Raw genomic sequence first — 19737 nt, 5'->3', positions numbered from 1 at the left:
TTATTATTATTATTATTTTGCGAGGGTAGGCATCCTGACTTGAGCCCGAGTCTCTGGCATGGCAGGCGAGTACTTTACCTGCTGAGACACCGTGGCCCGCCCCAGGAAGGCTTTTAAAGAAACTGAACAAGCTTTTTAAAAATTTATATGGAAGAATTAAAGTTCTTGAAGAACTCAAATCAATTTTGAGAAAATAAAGGGTCATGGGGAAATTCACCTTTTAAGAAATGATGGCAAATAGATTGGTGGAAAATAATTAATAGCTGCATGCTAAAATTGGAATGATACAGAGCAGATTAGCATGGCCCTTGTGCAAGGATGACATGCAAATTTGTGAGGGTTGTTCCATATTAAAAAAAAAATAATTATAGTAAAGAACTCCAAATCGTACTCCTGTATACATGATTTTGGTTTATCCACAAATCAATGATGCCACAAATCAATGATGATGGGATGGATTGCTTAATAGATAGCATTGAAAAAACTAACTCACAATATAAAAGAAAAATAAAGTTAGATTCTATCTCATACTATTTGCAAAAATGTATACTAAATGGATTATAGATCAAAATATGAATTGTGACTGTATACAGTTAATAAAGAAAATGTTGGAGTATATCTTGCCAAAGGTTGGAAAGGACATCTTAAATGGGAAGTCAAAAGCAAAAACTTTAAGATGAATTTTTGAGTAATATTGATGAATTTGACTGCATCAAAATGAAATAGTTCTTTTCAATTAAGTCCATCATAACTACAGTTAATTTTGGGTTGACAGCTGGGAGAAGATATATATACAAGGTTAAAATTGAGTAGAAGATCAATATCTAGAATAAAAAAGGACTCCTATAAAAGTCAAAAAGAAAAAAGATGGCAAAAGCAATAAGCAGGTATTTGTAGGTGATACACCTAAGAACATGAGAGAATTATGCTTCTTAGATCTTCCAAGAGAGTTCACTAAATTGGACAGTTGCAAAATAAATATACAATAACTGTTAGAAAATATAATGAATTACAAAATACTATCCTTGATAGCCACAGCAACATAAGATTCCTAGAATAAATGTAATGAGGAAATTCCTGGACACATAAGAAAATTTTACTGACTGAAAGAAAAATGGGAATAAAATCCATTTGGGTGGGTAGATAGGAGTTTTGCAAAATTGTTAGTTTGCCATTATTTAATTTATAAATCTTAATGAGATTCCAAACAAATCCTAAAAGGATTTTTTTGAAACTTGAGTATAACATTTCTAAAGTTTATCTGGAAAAATAAATAGATGAGAAGAGCCAATAAATCTTCTAAAGGAAGAATAATAATGGTGGAATTACATTAGTAAATACTTATACACATTACAATTCTACAGTAATGAAAAGTGTCCTCATAGAATAGACAAACAGATAAATGAAACTAAACAGAAAGTCTGGAGCAGACAATAGGATATGTAAGAATTCAATATATGATAAAGATGGCATTTCAGATTGTTGAAGGAAAGGAATTATTCAATAATGGTGCTAGGAGAGTTACCTACTTATTTGTGGGGGGAAAAAAAGAAGTCATAATCGTATCTCACAATAGCTTCAATATAAATTATAAGTCAATTGAAAGATTAAAATATTAAAAATGAAATAAAAGAATATTAAAAGTATATTAAGTCTGTGTGCAAGTTAAAACAGAGTTCATAAAGGCAAAGAATGATAGGTATGAGAACATAAAATGTTAAATGAACATATGTAAGAAATTAACTTAAATGAAGTTCATGGGCATACAAAAACTGGTAAATTATGTTTGTTATATGTGACAAACTACTGAAATCCTTAATATGTAAATAGCTCTCACAAATTCAATACAGAAATAGAAAAAGAATATAATTAAGTGCAAAAAAAGAAATACAAAATGTTCATAAACATAGGAAGAAATTTAACCAACAAGTGCTCAGATAAATGTATATTAAACAACAATGAGGTATTATCTCTTACCTATAAAAGTGAAGGAGGTATAGGGAAATAGAAAAGTTCACAGTGTTGATGAGGGTTTAAATTGCTTAAAAGCAAAACAACAACAGCAACAAAAAACAATCTGCTAAGCTATGGCAATTTGTATGAAAAACCATTGGACTATACATACTTTTTGACCCAAATATATCAAGAAATGTGCTAAAGCTTTGGATACAGGGATGTTTATCATAAAATTAAGTATGATTATGAAATATTCTAAACAAGCTCAATGTTGAACCATACAGAAATGACTACCTGATATATAGTTGTGATGGAAATGTTACATCATCAAAAGTCATTTCTATTGAGAATACTTAATTACATAGAAAGTATTCTAAACATATTAAGAGAAAGAAAGCAAGTTAGAAGATGCTATCATTCTATACTTAGAAAAAAACATCCTAAATACATACATACCAGTATCTTGATAGATCTATATTACTGAGGGGAGCTAAAGGTAATTTTATGCTTCTCAGCACTTTGCAAGTTCTCTACAATGAAAATGTATTTATTTTGTAATCAAAAGATATACTAAATGTTGGTCTTATAAGTCACATTGGAGCAATGGAAATACAAAAGTATTTTCTGCTTCCACCAAATATAAAAGTCTTTTTTGCTTTAAATTCACATTTAAATATATTCAGGGAAAATGTACTATCAGGAAGCATTAGTAATTTATATATAGTGATCCTGGAGAAGTATAAACATTTCACTTGGTTTCTATTTTCACTTTGTTCTACTAATTGGCACAGTGGTTCTGGCTGGGACCAAGAACCACAAACTTGAAGCCACAGATCAATGAGCCCAAACTTTAATAACCATTTGGAGAAGCTGACCTCTTGACCACTATTTTTTCTTGAATACATGCTTAATTCAGTGCTGACACATTCATTATAGTTATTAAAAACTTGTTGAATAAGTAATGGTTTTAGTTTGCTAAAGTTGCGGAAATGCAGTATACCAGAAATAGACTGACTTTTAACAATGGGGATTTATTAGTTTACAAGCTTAAGTTCTGAGACTGTGAAAACGTCCAAATCAAAGCATCAACAGAATGATATCTTCTTCCTGATGAAACGCTGCTGACGATCTGGGACTCCTCTACACATGGGGAGGCCCATGGCAGTATCTGCTGGACCTTCTCTGCTATGTTTTGTTGCTTTCAGCTTCTGGCAACTCCTTTTATGACTTTTGTTCTGAGTTAGTGTTTCTCTCTTCTAGCTTCTGTGACTTCTCTCTATTTCATTTCCTTATAACGGACTTCAGTAAGAGGCATCTGGGGCTGCCTCAACTGAAATATCCTGATCAAAATGTCCCACCCACAACAGATCTATACCCACAGGAATGGATTAGCTCCAAGAACATGATCTTTTCTGGGGTCCACACCACCGCAGTAAGTATCTGATAAGGGCATATTTGTAAATACCAACGAAGAACAATTATTCTCAACTATTACATCCATTCATTTCCTTCATGTCTTCAATTATTCATTTATCTCTATCTATCCTTTTATTTTATCATTAGCTATTCTTTTTTCTGTTTCTGTATATTTTAAAAATACTTTCTTTGTGGTTACCATGGGATTTATATTGCACAATCTACATCTATAACCTATTAATTTGAAAAGATACCAAACTTAACTTCAGTAATATACATGTCTCTGCTCCCATATCCCTCTGTTTCCCCTCTTTATGTTGTTTTTGTTCCGCCTTATCACTTTGTATTTTATATATATGTTGTCAATTCAAATATATATAATTCATATATACATGAATTAAAGAGTAGAGTTGTATATTGAGGATATAGTACTTATTGGGTTTTGCATTTACCTTTTAATTACTCTTACTGATGATCTTCATTTCTTTACGTTACTCCAAGCTACTCTCTCCTGTTTGTTACCTTCAGCCTGCAGAACTCCCTTTAGTAATTTCCATGCCAGCTCTCTTGTTGACAAACTCTCTCAGTTTCTGTTTATCTGTTAATATTTTAAACTCTTCCTCCTTTTTGAAGGACAGTTTTGCCAGATAAAGAATTTTTGGCTGGCAGTTTTCTCTTACAGAACCTTAAATATATCATATCACTGCCTTCTTGCCTTCACAGTTTCTCGTAAGAAATCAGCACTTAGTCTTACTGAGGATCCCTTGTATGTGATGAATTTCTTTTCTCTTGCTGCTTTCAGAATTCTCTATTTTTGGCATTTGACATTCTGATTAGTATATTTCTCAGAGTAGGTTTATTAGGATTTATTCTCTTTGGAGTACACTAAGCTCTTGGACACATATATCGATGTCATTCAATAGAGTTGTGAAGTTTTTGGTCATTATTTCCTCAAATATTCTTTGTGCCCCTTTTCCCTTTTTTTCTCATTCCGGGATATTCATCATGCATATGTTTGTGCATTTTGTGCTGTCACTCAAATCCTTGAGTGCTCATTTTTTTCTGTTCTTTTCTCTATCTGTTCTTCTGCCTGTCTGATTTCAATTTTCCTGTCTTCTAGCTTACTGAATCTTTCAATCTGTTCAAATATGCTGTTGTATGCCTCTATTGTATTTTAATCTCTACTAATGTGATTTTCATCCCCATAATTCCTGTTTCTTTTGATGCTTTCAAATTCTTCTTTATACTCACACATTGCCTTCTTAATATCCTTTATGTCTTTATGCATACTTTCCTTCATTTCCTTGAATTTATTTAGATTTGTTTGAACTTTTTCATTAGTTGAATTTCTAAGTTTCCTCTGAAATTTTAAATTGTTCCCTTGACTGAGCCATATTTTCCTGTTTTTTAGTATGACTTTTAATTTTTGCTTAGGCATCTGATTATATTAATAGCTAACTCTGAAGATTCATTTCTCCCTCTTGTCTAGGGTTTTATTTTTGTTTGACTTTGTATTAAGGCTCTTACTTGATGCTTGGTCTCTTATTCTTGACCTTTAGAATAGTGTTTGTTTGTTCAGATTTTCTCAGCAATTCTTCATCTGATTCTTGCCTTGGATATACAGTGCAGTTTTTAAGATTGCAATTCTTTCACCTCCAAGGAGAGAGCTTCTTTCCCTCTTTTCCTTCTTCAGTAGTCTTGATCTCTTCTGTTTGTTATTATGCAGACTTTTCTCCCCAGCTCCAATGATTTTTGAAAATCCAATCCCTAACTCAATGCACCATTTCCCTTACACTTTTTTCATTCTGGGACCCCTCCCATCATGCAACAGTTCAGTTTCACCCTCTTCCCATTTTTCTTTTTCTGTGAGGTTTTCTGCCTCTGGTTTCTTTCCTATTAGGGTATCCCACCCTGGGGAGCTAGAAGGGGTAAATCCAGGAAGTTGGGTTACTTCAGAAAAGTCCATTTACCTGTAGGTGTCCAGCCAATTGAAACTGCTTGAGTGAGGGCACAACAGTTCTTACAAGCCTTTTTGCTGTGTCATCTCTCTCTCTCTCTCTCCCCGCCCCCCACCTCTCTCTCTGACTCTCTCTCTTTCTCTCTCTCTCCCCTGGGGGGCTCTTTTGTATACAACATTCCTTAGCAGCTTGTGTTCCATCCTGGGTCTCTGAGGACTAAGGTCCCTGTGCCTGGATATGTGTGGAGTTCTAACTTGCCACTGTAAGTCAGTCTACAGTCTCAGTCTGTGGTGGGCGGGACCCAGGCCATGTTGCTTCTGTGCAAGTCCCAAACTGCACGCTACCAAGTGAGAGGGAGGGGAATGGGAACTACGGGTATACAGGATGGAATTCTCATTTCTGAGATTTTTCTTTCTTTGAGTTAACATTTGTGGGGTCATTCTACACTCTCTACCATACATTAGAGTTCTAAGCAAGTAGGATTTATCCTTTTATTTGCCAAATCTCTGGGGAGGCTTTTTCATGTCTTACATTACCATGTTGGTGACATCATCCTTCCTCTGATTTTTCACTTTTAGATAGTCCAAGCACTAAAGCAGGCAGTGCAGACTGTAATTATAGGAGACAGTAAACCCAACTAGATTCTGAGGTGAGGCAGGTTCCCCAGGAAAGCAACACTTTACTCTTCTCCCAAAGTCCTGTACTGTTCAGTTTCTTCTTCTCTGATGAAATTGCTCTTCTATTTTGCCTTCCCCACAAGAATCCAGGACCGTTACCGAGATGACATAAAGGCTGTTGCTGACACCATGCTCAAATCTAACAGCAGCTCCAGCGCTAGGTCAGTAGTTGTTTCCATTCACATTTCTGACACCATGTAATATTGATCAAGAAATAACACACTGAGAGTTTTGAGGCTGTGAAAATGTCCAGATCAAAGCATTATCATATGATGCTTTCTTCCTGAAGACCAGTTGCTGGTTATCCTTGGCTCCTTGGCCGCATGGCAAGGCCAGTGGTGGCATCTCCTGATCTCTGGAGGTCTTTATTTCTTTATGCCAATTTGATCCATGGTCTAGTGTCCATTCCTTTTAGTAGAAAAATCTCTCCTTAGTATTGCTTGTAGGGCAACTCTAAGTGGTAATAAACTCCCTCAGCTTCTGTTTATCTGGGTGATAAAGTCCCTCAGCCACTGCAGGGGGATGGGTCCACCTCCCTTATTTTTGAAAGAAAGTCTTGCCAGATATTAAATTATTCGTTGGCAGTTTACTTTCAGCACCTGAAATATTTTGTACCACTGCCTTCTTGCTTCCATGGTTTATGATGAGAAATCAACATTTAATCTTATTGGGATACCTTTGTACATAACTCATTACTTTTCTCATATGGTTTTCAGATCTCTCTTCTTGTCCTTGGCACTGAACAGTTTGATCATTATTAATCTGGGAATGGCTGTCTTTTAGTTTATCCTGTTTGTAGTTCATTGGGCTTCTTGAATGTACTTATTCATGTCTTGTATTAATCTGGGAAGTTTTCTGCCATTATTTCTCTAAATATTCCTTCTGCCCTTTTCCTCTTTCTTCTTCCTCTGTGACTCCCATAATGAGTATATTATGCTTGATTAGTGTCTTACAGGTCTCTTAGGCTCTGTATGCTCTTTTTTATTCCTTTTTTCTTTCTATTATTCAGTCTGAATCATTCATTCCAATGACCTTGTCTTCAAGATCACTGATTCTTCCTTCTACCTGCTCCAGTCTGCTGTTGAAACAATCTTGTGACTTTTCATTTCAGTTATTGTGGTCTTCAATTCCAGTATTTCTTTTTAGCTAGTCCTGATAATCTCAAAGAGATTCTCAAATTGTTCATTCATTGTTTTCCTCACATCCTTTAGTTCTCTTTCTGTGTTTTCCCTTATCTCCTTGAACATTCTGAGGGTCATTTTTTTTAATAGTCTTTTCTGATAAGTCCAAAGTCTGGTGTTCTTCATTGGCAGTTTTTTTATTTTTATCTTGCTTCTTTGGATGGGTCATCCTTTCCTCATCTTTGTTTAACTTGTTTTGTTGCACCCTATACTTTTTAATATTTTACATGTTAACTCTGGGATATAGTCTCTGCACTGTCTGTTCCTTAAGTTTTTCCAGCTAGTGATATGACAATGATTTTCTTGAATTTCAAAAGCTAACCAAAATAAACAAATGAAAGTAAACCCACCTTTCACAGTCATTACACATTAGTTCTGCATTGACTGGTGGTCTTCTTCAGAGCTTATCCCTCCTATCAAAAAGATCAGCCTAAGGCAAATGCAAACTTAAGGAGTGCAGGTTTCTCTCTGTCTTATCTGAGCTTGCATGGAGTCAAGGAACCTGATTATTTTCCTGGGCTTGTGCTTGCTCCTGGCCTTAGGAATTCCCCCATTTACAGTTTATAGAAGATTAACTGAAAGTTTCCTTTACTTCCTTTGAAATAGACTTTCACCCCCTCCTGTGGGACTTAATGCATGTAGTCCTTCCCCCTGGTGTCTTTGATTTAATTGTCTCTCACACTGTCCCAACTATATACAAGCTGTTTCTCTACTCTCAGGATAAACTCTGGGAGGGTGAGCCCGAGACCAGTTTCCCAGCTCAGTCCCTTAGCCTTCCAACCAATAGATTGGCATTGACATACATGTACCCTACTATATGCTCAGGGGCCACATTGCTCTCTCTGGCACAGGGCCCAGTGCCTACAATGAGAGCACAAGCTGGTTACACCCTGTATTGTGGAAAGGGTGGGGGAGGGGCCAGCAATGGTTGCCAGAAATCTCCTTTACGGCTTTTGATGCTGAGTTTTCTTGATTCTACCCTTCAACAATTTTCCATAGTTTTGAGGAAAGTTACGTCTTTAGGATTCTTCTGCTCCCTTTGCCTGAGATGGGGGTGGACAGCATGTGGGTTGGGCAATGGCTGCTGGGCTGGGCTCCAGTATTCTGCAGTAGTTAATGAAAAGCAGTGTTCAGTGATTACAACACACAACCCAGAGCATAAAGGACTAGATCTTTATGTCCCACCCTGGCACTGGCAAGCTGCATCAGGAGCCCAAGCTGCAGTCTCCTCTCCTGCCTACCACAAGACTGTGAGATGAAGGATTGTAGACACTGCAGGGAGGATGGGTCTGCCAGTACTTACCACAATTTACCAACTTCTTCCTCCAATTCCTCTCTGGAAGCTGCACAGTGTTCTACTAGACTCTGGACTTTCAAACTAGTTGATTCACACAGTTCCTGCCAGTTCAGTAGTTGTGTAGGTGGAGGGACTGATTCCTTGAGCTTCCTACTCTGCCATTATCCCACAATCCCTTGTGCATTTGTTGTGCCCCAGACAGATACATGCACGGCCTTAGGACTTTTCCCATTTACATGGATCCAAATGCTCCCTACTCTTGAGAAATAGTTTTTCTTCCTGGCTCCAGGCACTCTATTTTATGTCTTAAAGCCATTAATCCTTTGCCCAAGGCAGCTGAAATTTTATTGTTTCCTACACTATTTTAGGTGCCCTGAAAGTTGTTCAATGTGCAGAGCATGTTCTGTGTGGCAAGTCTGAGATAAGTGACCTGGTTCAGACCTGCAGTCTGCCCCCCAGACAAACTGGTACAGACATACATGCACACCATAAATGTTATTCTGATCCCTCCAGAAATAGAACTAGGGACCAGCACTAGCAGCACGTTTTTCTCTTAGCAATGAGCCAAAGAAGGGTGGGGGAAAGGTCAGCAAAGGTGCCCCAAGATTTTCCTCCCATTTTTTAGTTGCCTTTTCTTGATTCAACACTCACCCATTTATTGCCACCATTTAACTATTTTCCAAGGCACTGAGAATGATAGTTCAGCAAGTTTTTGTTTGCTGTTAATAAGACTGAACTATGTATTTGAACGTGCTTAAAGGGGGAAATTTTGGTTGTATAATGTTACAAGAATAAAAATTTAAAAAAACAACATAAGATTGTACAAAACAAAGAGTGAACCCTAATGTAAACATGGCCTACAGTTAATAGTACAATATAATAAGATTTCATCAATCGTAAGAAATGTACATTATTAATGCAGGGTATTAATAACGGGGGGTATATAAGAACTCTATATTTTCTACATGATTTTTCTGTAAAGCCAAAAGTTTTCTGTTAAAAAAGAGTTATTATTAGGTGTACAGGAAAAAAAAATTGATCAATGGGAAACCATAGCCTAAGTTTCCTTGAGTCATTAAGTCCTGAAGTTTTTGTACCATCTGCCAGGTAGAATTTATTTTTACCTTACAGATGAGGAAACTCAGGCACATAAAATTTACAGTCCATATTCTACAAACAAATTACTTTTGTCCTTGAGAAATCACTTCTAATCCATTCGCTTGAAGTAGGGCCCTCATGGATTACATCATACCAAGGGAAGTAGAATATTGCAGTGGAGGCGTAGTCTACTTGTGTCATTTTGCTCTGTTGAGCATAAATGCAGTGGAGTTCTTCCATGGAAGCCAGTCCAATTCAATTTCTGGAATGAGCAAGCTTGATGAAAGAAAATCCTTACCACAGTTTATAGTTTCATTATCAAAATGGCCTCAAAGTATTTACAACATGGTTACCTGACAGCTTTCTATTCAGAAATGACCACATAAAACAGTCCAGAAAACCCTCCATACATGGTGGTTTAGTTTGCTAGGTTACTGAAAACAGATACCATAAAATGGGTTGGCTTTAACAATGGGAATTTATTGAGTTATAAGCATGCAGATTTGAGGCCAGGAAAATGTCTAAATCAAGGCATCATCAAAACAATGCTTTCTTCCTGAAAACCAGCTTCTGGTGACCCTGGGCTCTTTAGTCACATAGCAAGGCACATGGTAGCATCTGCTGGTCTCTCCCCTCTCTTTTGGATTTCCTTGCTTTCAGCTTCTTATTTCTGTGGCACCTTCCTTTCTCTCTCTCTCTGTCTCTCCCTTTCTTTTGCTCTCTTTACTGTGTTTATAAAAGACTGTGGTAAAAGGATTAAGACCCACATTGGCCCATGCCTCAACTGAAGTAACCTCATGAACACTTACTTACAATAGGTTTATATTCACAGGAATGGATTAGCTTTAAGAACATGATTTTCTGGGGGTATATACAGTTCCAAACCCCCTGACATGGAAAGAACTGAGGAATATTTTGTGGCTGTGCACACAACTTTCAAAACAAGTTTCTTTTTCAGGTCAATTAAACCTGTGTTCAATAAAATCACATGGGAAACAAGAGGGCTGGGAATGTAAGTTATTGATTACATCTCAGTTACACCTGGAAAGAGTCTCTCTGGCTGAACTTGATTAGAAAATCATTCTCAAATCTAAATTTCCACAACATAACATAATTTTCCATCATCCCCATTTACCTTCTTTCAATCTTATCCTCTGTCCCTCTGAGCTTGAAGACTACACATTCTGTTGAAGATGTTCCGGCCATTTAGCCTTCTAAATTGAATCTAGAATTGTCTTAGTTGAATGACAGCTTAACCCAAGGATGGGCCAAGGCACTATAGGAAAGGGTTGTAGTTGTTTTGTTTTTTAAGGTAAATTGAAAATCAAAGCAGAAAATGATCACTTCATTTACCAGCATCATCATGGAATTAAATCTTCAATGCAAGTACATTTCTTACATTGCATGAGTTGCTTAACCTTTCAAAGTTCCCATTTCTCAACTATAAAATGTAGGTAGTGTTTTTCTTACCCATTGTTTGAGTGTAAAATGAGAGAATGTATTTTATGCCCCCTAGCCACAGTTTTTGTCACATTATGGGTATACTTCAAATGCTAATTCACTTCCCTATTAATGGTTAACTTCATGAATCAACTTGTCTAGGGTACAATGACCAATTGTGTGGTCAAGTAGGATTGGGTTGATTATCACTGTGAGGGTATTGCATGGATTTAAATTATTAGTCAAGTTGATTACATCTGTGGCTGATTATAACTACAATCAACAATAGAGATTGCCTTCAGCAACAAGCGGAATCTCCTCATCCAAATAGTTGGAGACCTTAAAGGGATAACTGACTATTTCAGCAGTCAGAAGTTCTCTCTATCCTTCAGCCAGCAAACTTCTTCTGGGAAATTCATAACTACCTTCATCAAAGTTCCCTAGTGGTGGCTTTTCCAGAGGAATTCAACATCCCCATTGAGTTCCCAACTTGCTCCCTGCCCTATGGAATTTGGGCTTGCTAATTCCCATGGCCACATGAGAATTCCTATAATAAATGTCTTAATATTTACACACACACACACATATATATCCTGTTGGTTCTATTTTTCTGGAGAACCCTGACTCCATCCCTGCTACTGCTAAAACTCTTACATATATATGTATATCCTATTTCCCTGACGTCAGTACCTATGCAGACTTGACACATTTTATAGTTAGACCATATCTTATATCAAATGGTAGAACACTTTAATCATTTATCTAGATGAAAATAGAAACATCCCCCCAGACTGTTGATATTTTTCCAGAGAATATATAAAAATAAGTTTTTAAAAAGCATTATCATGGATTCAGTAATATTGTGAGCCAAATTATGTTCATGTTTGTAGCGATAGTCTATCTCTGTCACCACACAATACAAAACCTCAAACATAGAAAGGGGGAACTATGGTTCAAATCCTGGATCTTCTGCTTATTAGCTGTATAACCTTAGGGAATCTTCCTTCACCTCTGAGCCTAGTTTCCTCATCTGTAAAATGCATATAGTACTTTTTTTTGAAGGGGATGCACTGGTACAACAAATGGTAGCAGTTAGTATTATCAACAATAACATGATTACTGACAACCATAATACAGGTAGTATATTAGTTTATTAAGCTGCTGGAATGCAACACACCAGAAATGGAACAGCTTTTAAAAAGAGAATTTAATAAATTACAAGTTCACAGTAGTTCTAAGGCCATAAATATGTCCAAACTAAGGAATTCAGGAAAAGATACCTTGTCTCAAGGCAGGGTGACCTGGGAAGGCACGCGGCTGGCGTCTGCTGGCCCTTGTCCTAGGTTCCGTTGCTTCCAGCTTCTGACACCAGTGGCTTCCTCTCTCAGCATCTGTGGGCCTTCACTTAGCTGCTCCTGGACAAAACTCTGTTTCATCTCTTAGCTTAGCATCTTCCAGGGCTGGAGATTTCTTTTCTTCAGGTTCTAGCTATTTCTCTAAGTCCTTGTTTAGCATGCAGGCTATTTCTGTCTTGATCTCCAAACGTCTACATCAGCTGTGAGCTTTCCTTAAAATACTTCCTCTTTTAAAGAACTCCTGTAAACTAATCAAGACCCACCCTAAATGGGTGGAGTCACATCTCCATCTAATCAAAAGGCCTTCCTGGTGCCTGACCATGCAAAAAAAAAAAAAAGGCCACACACGCAATTGGGCATGCCACATCTCCATGGAGATAATCTAATCAAAAGTTTCCACACTACAATTTTGAATCAGGATTAGAAGAAACATGCTGCTCCCACAAGATTGGATCAGGATTAAAACATGGCTTTTCTGGGGGACATCATAATTTTAAACCAGCACAGGTGGGATTCTTATCCTATTCAAAATTAATGTCATTATGCCATGTTTTAAAACAGTTCAATAATTTCTGCTCCTCTAAAGAACAGATGCTTCTTCAAATTGATTTATGTTAGTGAAAATGAGGTTAATTCCACTGATACATTATTCCACATGTCCCATTATGTACTTGTGTTGACCATCTATGATTATCGAGTTCACTTTATTGGATAGATATACAGAAAAAAGAAAAAGCATGTGCTGCCTGGAAAAGGCATTATGTTAATTGTTTCAGCATGCATAAATTAGTTTATCTGTTCCTGCTATAAACTATTTGAGGGAAGAACTGGGAGGTTGTCTGTTTTTGAAACTAAGGAAGTTGAGGCATAGGGTAGGTTAATGGCATTTGCCATCGTTAAGGGGCAAAGCTTGGAATAAAATCAGGGTATGCCAGATTCCAAAGCCTACACTCTCCAGTTCGCTCAAGATGCAAGGATTCCTCTGGGAATACAAAGAATGGGAGGCAATCTGCATGTTAAGAGCATTTCTTCAGAGCCCTGTGAGAAAAGGAAGAATCTTTGTTTATTTTCCAGTCAGAATAATCTTTCCCAAAATTTATCAATTCCCTTTCAGTTAGCATTTTCCAAATGCTGAAAAATAAATAGAGATAAGGATTTTTCTTCTGGTTGACTATGAAAAATAAATTTTCCAATGCCTAAGCATTCCTTTATTAAAATGAGATGTTTTATAACTCCTTACACACTTATCTGAAAATGTCACCTTCAGTAAGTTGTTTTTCTCTTGTTTATTTTACTCTTTCTGTTCAAATGGTATCAGAAGGATGGAATCTGAAGTGAGATTTTTATTAAAATATATTTCCACTGATCAGAAGGGGGAAATGGATATTATTTTCCCAAGATATTTTCTCAAGCATTCTGTTGAGCTAACATAGGGCCTTCAAAGTGGTTTAACATCTATTAGAAATTTCATTGTGTTAAAAATAACACACCTGATGAAGTACAGACAAGTCCAGTGGAAAATGTCTTTGTCCAGAATGAAGAGAAAGGACACTTTTTGAGAACATGTACTATGTGTCTTATAGTGTGCTAGATGCTATAGTCCTCCCAAGAATCCCCAGTTTACAGATAAGGAAATTGAAACTTAAAAAGTGGTTAAGTAAACTTCCTAAACAAATGTCTTAGTAAGTGGGAAAAATGGAGTTTGAATCTCACATTGACTCTAAGTAATTTTCATTTTTTGAATACTTATATGCCAAATAATTTATAAACATCTCAAATCCTTTAATTGAGTTATTTGATTTCAGAAGGTAGGTGCTATTCATTCCTTTTAAATATGGGGAGACTGAGGCTTAGGTAGGCTAAGTAAATTCTTCAAAACTACAGAGCCTTATTAGTGGAGTCAAGATTTTAGCCTTAGTTTACTGAACTCCAAAGTCGTCACTTTCTACTGTTCCATCATGTCTCCTGATAGAGTGAATGACCACACTGGTCTCAAGTAGCAAAAAATGAAAGCAGAAATGGAATCAAGGAGAACCTACAGAAGAATACCACTGCCTACTTGGAATTCATGCTGTGCGGTTTGAAAGAATTGTGCACCATAGAAAAGTCACGTTTTAATCCTAATCAGTCTTGTGTGAGCAATGGTTTCTTCTAATCCCTATTCAGTACTATAGATTGGAGACTTGATTAGGTCATCTCCATGGAGATGTGCCTCAATCAATTGTGGGTATTAAACTTGAATAGATGGATACATGTCTCCACCCATTCTATGTGAGTCTTGATTGGTTTATTGGAATCCTATAAAAGAGGAGATATTTTGGAGAGAGCTCCTTTTTGAGAATGAGGAGAGAGCCACAGAACCACAACAGATTGACAAGAGAACTACAGAGTCCACCAGCCAGCGGCTTTTGGAGATGAAGAAGGAAAACGCCACCAGGGAGTTTCATGCAGCAAGAGGCCTGGAGAGAAAGCTAGCAGACGTCACCATGTTTGCCATGTGCCTCCCCAGTTGAGAGAGAAATGCTGAATGTCATTGGCCTTCTGGAACCAGTGTATCTTTACCTGGATGCCTTAGTTGGACATTTTTATAGACTTGTTTTAATTGGGACATTTTCTTGGCCTTAGAACTGTAAACTAGCAACTTATTAAATTCCCCTTTTTAAAAGCCATTCCATTACTGATCTATCGCATTCTGGCAGCTAGCAAAGTAGAGTACATGCCAACTAGGATGAGAATGGAAAGTATGGTTAGTATGTGCCATTCAATGTGAAAAGGAGATTTTTGAACATGGGAAAGGGAGAGAAACAAAAGAAAGGAATCAACCCAGGAATAGAGAGAAAGAAGAACCTGAAGCTCCCAAAGTAAAATTGTGACAGAACAGTCATAGCTCATGTCAAATAGAAAGATAAATGCAGTCATCTAAAGAAATCACAGACTCAGGAAGACTTCTGATATTTAGAGATAGGAACAAATGAGGGAAAGCGCTCCTCTGTGAGCACTATCAGGAAAACCAAGTCTAGAATATGATCTGACTTACAAAAAAAAAGCAGTGTTCAAGACAACAAAAAAGATGTTATGGTTTTTTTTTGTAGCTAGCTTTGGGAAAATATTTTTTAAATAAAGGTAAAAAAGTGTTTAAAAATATAAACACAGCAGGCTACTACTGCACCTGCCTTGGTCACATCTGTACTTGCATATTGTCATTCTGGAAAGAGAGGTATTCAGAATTTTGACTTGGACCAACTTCAGACATTGGTTCCTGAGAATCCCACGCAGTAGTGTGGGCAAATATGTAGATGCCCCAAAGTTGTCAGCCTTGAAGTCTCAAGTTAAATGTTCAAATATTTTTGGAAGGAAATTGATGACTAGCATAAAAGGGTGCCAGAATAAGGGGAGACAGTGGCAAGAGCATGTAGGAAGGATGGAAAAATGAAGACAGACAGTGAAAAGTAAACTGCATCTGTATGTGCATATGGTTGAAATCGGAGTTAGATTAGAAATTACTCAGAGGCTAATTACTGCTCAGAGAAATTCCCTACTTTACTGACTCGATCTCAGTACTTTATCTCCATGAAGGCTGGGGGAAGGGCTCTGCTGCCTTAGGGTAGTGACTAATGGCCTGCACCATCTGTGACTTTTTTCCTGCACCTGAACCCGAGAAGGAACCATCCTCTATGGGAAGCATCACATCCTGGTTATTGAGGGCTTGCTGGTCTCCACTGCCCAAGCCCAGAGTGCTTGGAAAAGTAAGGAAACCCTGAGCCTGAAATAAGGAAGAAGATTCTTATTGGGAATAACTTGAATTTATTGTCTTAAAAAGTTTCCTTTTCCTTTTTCCTTTCTTTTTATACTGGATTAAAGCAATAGATGCTGTACTAATGGCCTTTGAAGACAGAAAAGGATAATAAATGCAGAGTGAAACTGCCTGAGATAAAATGCAAGAAGATGAGAAAAGTGACCATAGAAGAGAAATATGTAGAAATAGAAGAAACAGTAGGATTTAGACAAAAGGTAAAAACAAAAGAAATGTTTTTGAAAATAAAATCTTAAAGTAACTATGAGAGACAGTATGTTATCTTTAGGTATTGATGTCATGCCTGAGACCCACATTTGCTCATCTGTAAAATGTGTAAAAGGGAGATAATTGTACATGGATTATAGGATTTTGCTAGGCTAATAACACCAACTATCATACAGGTGGTGTGAGGATTAAATGAGTTAATGCATGTAAAATACTTAGAACATGCCTAGTACATAGAAAATGTTCAGTATTGTTAGCTATTGTTGTCATCATTGTTATTTTTGTCAGTAGTAATATTTATATTATTGAAAAGCTTGCAAAGTGTCAAACACATTGCATCCATGTTTTCAATAAATGACTATTATGACAACAGTAATTAGTGTAACTTGTTGTGGTTGTTACTTAAATCAATATGGAACATTCACCTACTAAAACACTTGAAGAATAAAATCAAAGAAAGCATAACTATAAATCAAAAGGTAGAAAACAAAGGAGACAATGGGAAAGCACAGAACAGATCTGAGTAACAGTAAGTAAGACAAACTTTAGCTTTCATATAAGATAGATATATATCATAAAATGAAAAAAAGAGAAGCAAAAATAAAAGAAGAGAAATTAACTTCCTAAAATTGAAGAGAAGGAGAAATATTATAGCTTGCAGATATTATGATTGTATAATTAGAAAACACAGGAATATCAGCTGAAATATTCTTAAAACTAATAAAGTTCAGAAAGATGACAAGTTAAAAAAAGACTTCAAAAGCCAAATTATTTCTATATTCTAATAGATATTAAGAAAATGTAAACAAATAAAATCTCAAACACAATTGTATATAAAAATAGAACTAGACCTAGAGCAAGGATAAGATTGAGGGAGAAAGGAAGATGTAAATATACTGATGAATTCATGATACTTAACAAGAAGCATGTAGACTTTGATGAAGAAAACCATAGTCTTTGCTATTGAACATAAAAGAAGACTTGAATAAATGCAGAGATAAAATACTCTGGCTTCAGATAGTTCCATTTTCCTACCCCATATTAGTGACAGACATTTCCTACATGAAAAAGTTAGAATGGCCACAGGCCAAACATCTCTAAAGAGAGGGATAGAAAGATCAAAGGTAATGGTGGAGTTATACAGAAAAGATAGGATTTAGCAAATGAATATGATGGCTGTATCATTAAACTGGTATCTCTTTTAGTCTTCAACGTCTTAGAACAGCTAAAAGTAAAAACCTAAAATTGTGGAACTATAACTCATGTCAAACTCTGAAATATGTTCTACAACTAATTGTGGTGCTGTGCTTTGAAATTTATTGCTTTTGTGTATCTATGTTATTTTTCACAAAAAAGAAAGAAAAAAGTCTATTGTGACAATAATAAATATTTAAGCCTTCTAGCCTCCTATATTCTGAAGCAGCTAGAAGGAAAAATCTGACAGGATTATATGGAAGACCATGACAAACTCTAGGATCTGTTCTGTAACTACTTGTTAAAGAATGCTTTGAAAATGATTGCTTTTTTATTTCTTTGCTTTGTATATATGATATACTATACAATAAAAATTAAATATACATATATATATTTCTAGTTGGAAGATGAAATGATTCTTAAATGTATTTTGAACAATAAATTTACGAAATTTAGCCACTGTGAAAACCCAACTCAGAAACACAGGGACTCTCTAAGACTGAGGTAGGACCAGGAAAAGAGAAAGACATTGCTTGTATTCTCCCAGGCTAGTAAGCACCAAGTAACTAGCAACAGAATTTAGCAAGAAGAAAGAGTGAGAAGAGAGATGGCTGAAAGTGCAGCAGGAACATTGAGGAAAAATCCTCTGACAAATGAGCCACCGCCATAAAGACACATTGTGCCAGTTTGAAGCTGTGTGTACCCCCAAAAGCCATGTTCTTTAATACTCATTCAATATTGCTCGATGGGATCTTTATTATTGTTTCTATGGAGACATGACCCACCCAAGTGTGGCGATAACTTTTGATTATGTGGTTTCAATGGACATGTGTCTCCACCCTTTCAAGGTAGGGTTGCTTACTGGAGTGAAGAGGGAACCATTCTGGAAAAAGCTTTAGTGCGGACAGAGTTCATACAGCTAGAGACCTTTGGGATGAAAAAGAAAATGCCCCTGGGGAAGCCACTTGAAGAAGCCAGGACAGAAAGCTAGCAGATGTTGCCATGTGGCTTCCAAGCTGACAGAGACATCGAGAGCCAAAGACTGCAACAGATGGCAGTCACTTGCCTTTCCAGCTGACAGAAGTGTTCCAGACAGCATCAGCCTTTCTTAAGTGAAGGTAACATTTTGTTGTTGTCTTAATTTGGACATTTTCATGATCTTAGAACTGTAAATTTGCAACTTAATAAATTCTCTTTTTAAAAGATGTTCTATTTCTGATATATTGCATTTTGGCAGTTTTAACAAACTAAAACACATGCAGCACTAGAAGAATTGGAAGAATTTTGTGCGCTAAAGAAACAATTGCTACAACAAAATGCAAAACTACTTGCAGATCCTGATTAGATTGACATAATCCCCCACACTAATAATCTAGCAGAAGAAGAGGCAAGCTTATTTCCAGTCATAAATGCTATTTATCTCAGACTCTACTATCGTATTCACAATAAAGCAAGAAATAACAATAGGTAATAGACAATAAAGCAAGAAAAATAAAACAACCACTCTTAAGAAACAAGGCAACCAACAGAACCAGACTTAAATATGACTGATGTTAGAATTACTAGATAGGAACTAAAAATAACTATAATTACTGTGTATGCTGGTTTGAAATGATGTATGTACCCTAGAAAAGCCATGTTTTAATCCTAATCCCATTTTGTAAAGGTAGCCATTTCTTCTAATCTCTATTCAGTATTGTATATTTGAAACTGTAATTAGATCATCTCCCTGGAGATGTGATTTAATCAACAGTGGTTGTTAAACTGGATTAGGTAAAGGCATGTTTCCACCCATTTGGGTAGGCCTTGATTAATTTCTGAAGTCCATTAAAAGAGGAAACATTTTGGAAAATGAAAGAGATTCAGAGAGAGCAGAGCAGAATGACATAGCCATGAGAAGGAGAGTCCACCATCCAGTGACCTTTGGAGATGAAGAAGGAAAGTGTCTCCCAGGAAGCTTCATGAAACAGGAAGCCAGGAGAAGAAGCTAGAAGATGACACCATATTCACCATGTGCCTTCCCAGATGAGAGAGAAACCGTGAACTTCATTGGCCTTCTTGAATCAAGGTATCTTTCCCTGGATGCCTTTGATTGGACATTTCTATAGACTTGTTTTAATTGGGACCTTTTCTCAGCCTTAGAA

At 36.5% G+C, this 19737-nt stretch overlaps 1 non-coding gene across 1 annotated transcript; it reads left to right on the top strand.

The window, feature by feature from the left end:
• The first annotated feature begins 250 nt into the window (after positions 1–250).
• Positions 251–353, top strand: LOC143678503 (U6 spliceosomal RNA). The gene has a single exon (XR_013173305.1). It is a non-coding gene; the product is annotated as a U6 spliceosomal RNA (small nuclear RNA).
• Positions 354–19737: the final 19384 nt, after the last annotated feature.

The sequence above is a fragment of the Tamandua tetradactyla genome, chromosome 3, assembly GCF_023851605.1.
Source record: "Tamandua tetradactyla isolate mTamTet1 chromosome 3, mTamTet1.pri, whole genome shotgun sequence".
NCBI lineage: Eukaryota > Metazoa > Chordata > Mammalia > Pilosa > Myrmecophagidae > Tamandua > Tamandua tetradactyla.
The sequence above is the reverse complement of the archived record's forward strand: the minus strand, read 5'-3'. Positions and strand labels throughout refer to the sequence as shown.